Here is a 7,680-nt window from a genome sequence, read left to right on the forward strand (position 1 = left end):
CAATCTTTCAACAACGAGTGGGGCATTTTTCTATGTATCCTTTTGTGTGTTATAGGAATTCTGATCCACTCTTGTTGCGACCATTCAGGTTAACTCTATTAAAGCCTTTCATATTACAGCTTGCCAATTGAGGAGGATTTTTTTGCCATCTGTCCTGAGACTTTTTGATTAGGACTTTTTAACGTCAGTGCCAGTACCCATATGCACAGAATTTGGGGGGGGGGGGGGGGGGGGGGGGTCTTATTCATTTTCTGCTAGACCTTTTTTTTTACTTATTTATACTATAGTATTACATTGCCCTTTAAGTGATCCACAGGGTCTTTCTGTGGCAAGTTTATTGCATACTTTATTGCATGCTATATTGTAAGCTGTCATGCAACTGCCCCTGGAAAGACATCCTACATTATGTTATGCTGAATTATTCTATGTATAAGCTACCATACATATAAATATAAATTGTAGATGTGCTGTACTCTATAAATGGTGGTTTTGAATCTATGTATATTTTCTTTTTCTGTCTTTTAATATGTTGCAGACTATTGTCTCTTTTAAGAGATTGTATTAATAAATATTGTGCTAAAAATCCCAAGCCACTAATTTACCTGTTTGATATTACTATATAGGAATGTGGCACTTTGAAACGACTTTGGGTCTAATTAAGTCTATCAATTACTGTATCTTTAGTGAATACAATATGTCCATGCATTTTTGCTAAAGCCCAGCAATGTTTTTATTCTCTGTAGTTTTTCAAAACAACAAATGGCATAGTTAAAAAAAATCACCAATAAATTGCCCTATATCTAACATGTAAAAAAATGCAAGTGATGCATATTGAGGAGGCTATTTATAAAAGAAATGCTATTAGAATGTCTCAGGCATCTGCTTGTATGTTTATTTCCAATGAGCATCAGCTCCATTCAGTTGATATGATGCAAAATTTTCCTGATTGAGGTATTTCAGAAAAATAATTAAAGTGGAACTTATCTACGCCCATCCCCACCACCACCAACTCAAAGCAGAATTGTGTTTAATTTTTTTCTTTATCTATTTTTTAAAAGATTTTTTATCTTTAAGTTAAAATCAATTATGGTCTAATTTGTTCCAACAGGCAAAGGAATTCCTTCCTGATCCCAATAGGCAATCTGCAAAAAATAATTCTAAAGTTGCATTAAGTTAAAATGGAAAGGCTAGAGTGAGAGGCAAAGTGGTAATAGCCAAGAGACCAGCACGGGCTCTATACCTACTACCTACTAATTTTCTCAAACTTTCAAAATGATGTTTGATTCTGTGCATGATTATGTGCAAGTCTGACACAACACAGTCAAATTTTTCTGGCTTTCCAGAATCCTTTTTGTATCAGAGTACCATTAATCGTGAGGATCTTATTTTTATTTAGTTTTTGTCATAAGGAGCCACTGACATTTTTTGAGGAAAGCATGCTGCCAAATTCCTGAATTCCAACTTTGTCTGCTTCAAGTGTTAATAACACGCTGGTTCATTAGGAACTATGAATTGGGCATTCAAAAATATGGAATTATTTTCCTGTTTTGCTCATACACAATGTTGAATGGAAATGGAACATTTTAATATGTGAAACACTCAGTTCTTCATAAGGGTGTGTGCTGAAGAAGATTGTTCATATTGAAAATTGTGATGTACCATCCATTCCTTCACTTCAGCACACATTTTGAACCAAGAGTTTCATAGACAACTAATGGAACAGTTTAACACAAGGACTGTCAGTTGCACACCATTTAATGAAAAAACTACTTTGAGCATAATCTAAAGTTTATTGTTGTTGATCATATCAACATGTTTAAAAAAAAAAGAGAGATAACTTGAGTCTACAGACTGAAGGTTCTGACTCCTTCTAGCAATAAGGGGTTGATTTACTAAGATAAACTGAAAGCAATGGTCACTCTAAGCCCTTGTACACACGGTCGGAGATTCCGACAGAATGTTTCCTATCGGACCGTTTTGTCGGATATTCCGACTGTGTGTGGTCTGCATCGGCCTGTTTCTGTCGGAATATCCGACGGACCAACTTTTCCAACTTGCCGGTAAAATTTTCCGACAAAATGCTCCGATCGGACATACTCCGATCATGTGTAGCCTACTCCGACGGACAAAGTGCCATGCATGCTCAGATCAAATTCCTAGACAAAAGCTATTGGCTACTAGCCTGAACATAGTCCCGTTGTAACGAAATAACGTCATCACGTTATGTACAATCGGATTTTCCGACAACTGAGTCCGACCGTGTGTATGCAACATCACTTCCGGACCTCTTCCGGAATTAATCGTTTTTTTCTTTTTTTGGGAGGGGGGCAAACAGTGGCGGCTGGTGCTCAAATTTTTTTTTGGGGGGGGCGCAAGCAAACTGAAAAACACTGAAAAAAAACATCAATTGCAGCCACTGTGCCCATAAAATGCAGCCACTGTGCCCATCATATGCAGCCACTGTGCCCATCATATGCAGCCTCTGTGCCCATAATATGCAGTCTCTGTGCTCATCACATACAGCCTCTGCATCCACCACATGCAGCCTCTGTGTCCATCATATGCAGCCTCTGTGCCCAATATATGCAGCCATTGTGCCCATCGCATGCAACTTCTGTGCCCATCATATGAAGTCTATGTGCCCATCATATGCAGCTTCTGTTCCCATCATATGCAGCCTCTGTGCCCATCATATGCCGCTTCTGTGCCCACCATATGCAGCCTCTGTGCCCACCATATGCAGGTTTTGTGTCCATCATATGCAGCCTCTGTGCCCACCATACGCAGCTTCTGTGCCCACCATATGGACCTTCTGTGCCCACCATATGTAGCTTTTCTGTCCATCATATGCAGCCTGTGCCCATAATATGCAGCCACTGTGACCCCCCCTGCTCGTCCACCATCAGACTGACAATTACCCCATCCGGGTGACAGCAGCAAGCTGTGGGACACCCCGGCCTATGGCTCCAGCATCCTCCATGGTTCCTGTACATCTCCTCCTCTGTTCTGCTAGGCATCCAATAGTGATGTCTGTGCCCTGGAGGCACAATTCCAACAAGACAGGATGTCCTCTAGGGAGCAGCTTAAGAGAAGCCACCCTATTGCATCATACTGCAGACCTCCCCAGGTGCAGGGCACTGTTGAATCCCTGCTGACTTTTAAAAGTTTCTTGGTGTGGACCTTTTTTGACACGTGTGTAGCAGCTCGCTCCATTGCTCTTTGCAACCTATGTCTGAAGCTGATCAAGTGTGGCCAGAACAGCAGCCGCTTGGGCACCACATGCTTTACCAGACATATGATGACCTGCCAAGCAACAGCACTTGAAAAACCCATATCATAAAAAAAGGCAGACTTCTCTTTGCTCCTCATCTGGGATCTCCAACCCTACTATACCGCCAGTCCTCTCAAAAGCCTGCACTGAGAGAAATGAAGGTATAGCAATAGGTGTCCCAAGTACTAGCAGCCAATCTGCTAGCAGCGCACCACCAATTGATTTTAGCAGGCAAATTTCCCTACACCAGTTGCTGAACCGTAAAAAGAAATTCGGTCCCAGCCATCCATCGTCTAAATGATAGCTTGGCCAAATTGCTAGCACTGCAACTGCTGCCTTTTCAGCTGGAAGACTCTGCCCCCTTTCATGAATTTGTGGAATATGCTGTACCTCAGTGGCAGGTTCCAAACGCTGTTTCAGGCTCGCTACTGGCATGTGGAAGGTGATGTTTTTGCCTTGTTGGACAGGGCGGTCAGCAGTAAGGTTCATGTTACCGCTGACTCATGGTCCAGCAGGCATGGGCAGGGACAATTACCTTTCCTTCGTGGCACACTGGGTAACTCTGCTGGCAGCTGGGAAGGATGCAGAACAGGGTTCAGTGTTGTTGGAGCTTGTTCTGCCACCACGTCTCCAAAATGCTAGTGGTGATTCTGCCACAGCTCTCTCCTCCACCCCCTCCTCTTGTTCTTCCTCTATGGCCTCTTCTGCAGATTTGGAATAGGAAGAGAGAAATGGGACTTGGACTTTTTAGGCACAACCATAAAATTATACAAAAATAGTTTTGTTAAATAGAGCAGATTTGGAGACCTTTCCAACAGAGCATCCACTGGGTTACTGGGTCTTGAGGATGGACCACTGGCCAGAACTTTCTCAATATGCAATTGAGCTACTGGCCTGTCCTGCATCCAGCATGCTTTCGGAATGCACATTTAGTGCTGCTAGAGGGTTTGTAATGGATCAATCTGTAAGCCTGTCCACAGACTCCATTGATGGGCTCACATTCATAAAAATGATCAGTCTTGGATCGGCAGATATCAAGCATCTGATGCCGATTAACTGAATTTGCTATGGATCTGGGATACCTTGAAGACTGCCTATGCTGACTATCCTATTGCTCTTTATCTTGATGATGCTAGCTTCCAACAATATTTTTGGTTTAGGGCACCACCACCACCACCCAAGGCCCAATTTCTCTGCCCCTGTTTAACAAAGGGCATGTAATTACAATTTTTTATATAACATTTCATCGCAGGGCCTGTTCCTGCACCCAACAAGAGTAACTGTGAGAGGTTACAGTGTTCTGGCACCACCAAAACCAAAGACCCAATATTTATGCCCCTGTTTAACAGGGTCATGTAATTACAATTTTTTTTTTAATTTTTAATATAATATTTCACAGCATTCCTACACCAAACAATAGTAACTATGAGGGGTTACGGTGAGGGGTTACAGTGTTCTGGCACCACCAACACCTAAGGCCCAATTTTTATGCAGATGCCATATAATATATACACTGCTGTTCATATAAAGTGTGTCAGGTCACCTGAGGCCATGTGACAGATGTACCCTGTTGAGGACAGGAGTGCACCTCTGAGATAGTGGACCCTACAACTGACTGCTGCGGATGGGGCTCTGGATGCAGGTACTTTGGAGCACCAACACAAATCACACTGGAAGCCAGGACATGGAATCTAAGAGCCAGTGGGTGTTAAGCAGGGCCCCTGATGGTGGAGATGGACTTTGCTGCAGTCTGGCTCCAGGTCACGGCCCCCAGGGTCTCCCAGCTCATGCTCACGGTAGTCTACTGGAGGATAGAAAGGAAGCAGCAGCCTGGGACAACAAGGATAGTCAGGTGATAAGCCAAAGGTTCAGGGAAACCAACAGAGAGTGGTAGTCAAAGAACACGCCAAAGGTCGGGATATGAAGCAGGGGAGGACAGTCAAAAACAAGCCAAGGTAGGTAAACAGGATCAGACGTAGGACACAAAGCAATGAGCACACAGAAGCCAAACACACAATATTGATCAGCAAGGCTTGGCTTGCAGTGCACAGGTAGTATAGTGTTCCTAATTAGAGGCTTGGGTGGAGCCATGTTTGAGGGAAGATTACTTAAGCATACTGATGAACAGCGACTGGCCTATAAACTGAACACAACAGAAAGGTGAGCAAACAGACAAGACCATTACTGGAGCGTCATGACCCCCACGCCATTTTTAAAAAAAAAGTTGGTTCTTTTAAATATCGTGTCTGATGGGTCCCCTTAGTCTGTCTGTAATGTGCTGCATCTGTGTGTAGGACATGCCACAGCAATAATTCCATTTCTAAAGAAAAAAATATAATTTAAACGTTCTCGCTGTAATGTATTGCTGACTCCTGTCAATATAGACCAGATCTAACAACCTCAAAGTCAGCCAGATGTTATGGCACTCGTGCCACTCCTTGCCCTAACACTCACTGTCTCCACCTTCAGGAATTCTTAGGTTGATTATTGTCATTGCCCATGGTAAACATCTGGCACAATTTGCAATGGTGGTGGAACCCTTCTAAACATACATACACAAATACTGCATTTATTTGGACATATACCTATAGGTGGTGGAATGACATTATTTAGGAGTTATGCTTCTTGATTTATTCTGTGATATTTGGTGGTTCTTAGTGTGTGAATGTAGAATAGTGATGTTACCCCCTGAATTTTGGGAATGACATTTTGATTTGTTATGTTGGTACACATATCACATTTTTTTGGGTGAAATTATGATCATTTGGAAATACTAAAAAACATAAAAAAAACTTTCAAATTTGCATCAGTAATGGTATTTCTTGTGGTTTGTGAAGACACCTGTGGGAGTTTCAGATTAGATTTTTGTGAAAAAAAATATATTTTACCAAAACATTAAAACATTACACATTACTAGCATGCTTAAAAAAAATTACTAATGCCGCGTACACACGATCGGACTATCCGGTGGACTTAGTCTAGCGGACAAACCACCAGACTTTGAAGCGGAGGTATGCTGGACTTTCTGAACGAGCGGACCTGCCCATACACACCGGACTTTTACAGTGGACTAGGTGTGGTGGACAAACAGGATTATGGCCGGATTTTTTAAATGAACGGACTTGCCCACACATGGAGGAAAGTTCGTTCATTTTGAACGTGCCTCCAGGTAGACGGGACTAGCGAAGAAAGTCAATGTAGGCGAAGGCGGCGAGATTGACACGTCGCTGGCCCCATCACCTGGTATGGACTTAAAGGGGAAGCCCTACGCCGAAAAAACGGCGTGGGGGTCCCCCCCAGGTCCATATCAGACCCTTATCCGAGCAAGCAGCCCGGTCGGTCAGGAAAGGGGGTGGGGTCGAGCAAGCGCCCCCCCTCCTGAGCCTTACCAGGCCGCGTGCCCTCAACATGGGGGGGTGCTTTGGGGAAGGGGGGCCCTGCACTCGCTCGTCCCCATCCCCTTTCCTGACCGCCAGGCTGGGTGCTCGGATAAGGGTCTGATATGGACTTTGGGGGACCCCCACGCTGTTTTTTCAGACCCCCTTTAAGTCCATACCAGGTGACGGGGCCAGCGACGTGTCAATATCGCCAATGGAGGCGGCGACATTGACCTCCTTCGCTATTCCCGTCTACCTGGAGCCACGTTCAAAATGAACAAACTTTCCTCCATAAGTGGGCAAGTCTGTTCATTTCAAAAGTCCGGCGGACTCCTGCCATAGTCCGCCGGGTTGTCCGCCGGACTTAGCCCACCGGAAATGTCCGATCGTGTGAGGGCAGGTCCGTCGTTCAGAAAGTCTGGCGGACCTCAGCTGCAGAGTCTGGCGGGTGTTCTGCCAGACTAGGTCCACCGTACTGATAGTTGGATCGTGTGTACACGGCATAAGTTATAGTTTGAAAAAAAAGAAATAAAACATTTTGGGGATTATGTGTTTATGTACTTCTGGTGTTTATGGTGATATATTGTAGAAAATGTGTATTTCAAGTGTAGAAACGACTGAGATTTGCTAATGATTATGTTGATTCTTAAATATATCCTGACAGTGTGCTACAATTCTGAGTGATTTCTACATTAACAATATATGAAAATAGAGAAATATATTCAGCTCCTTTTAGTCTATCTAACATATTCATCAAAATAGGATACGACATTCTGACATAACGTATAATATCTATTCAAACTGTAAGACATACTATTTTTTTCTGTGAACATAAACATAGAAAAAAATTGTTCTGTATTTTTGAGTTCTCCTGCCATTTATTAATTACATGTGTGTGGTTGTAAAGCCTACTGTATTATTAAGTGTAGAATAATGAACAAGATAATCATAGTTACATAGGTTGAAAAAAAATATACTAGTCCATCTAGTTCAATCAATCTTTTAAAAAACACACACATGAAAAACCTCCAA

This window comes from Lithobates pipiens, unplaced genomic scaffold, assembly GCF_037356315.1.
Source record: "Lithobates pipiens isolate NorthernLeopardFrog02 unplaced genomic scaffold, aLitPip1_a1.2 Scaffold_19, whole genome shotgun sequence".
Lineage (NCBI taxonomy): Eukaryota > Metazoa > Chordata > Amphibia > Anura > Ranidae > Lithobates > Lithobates pipiens.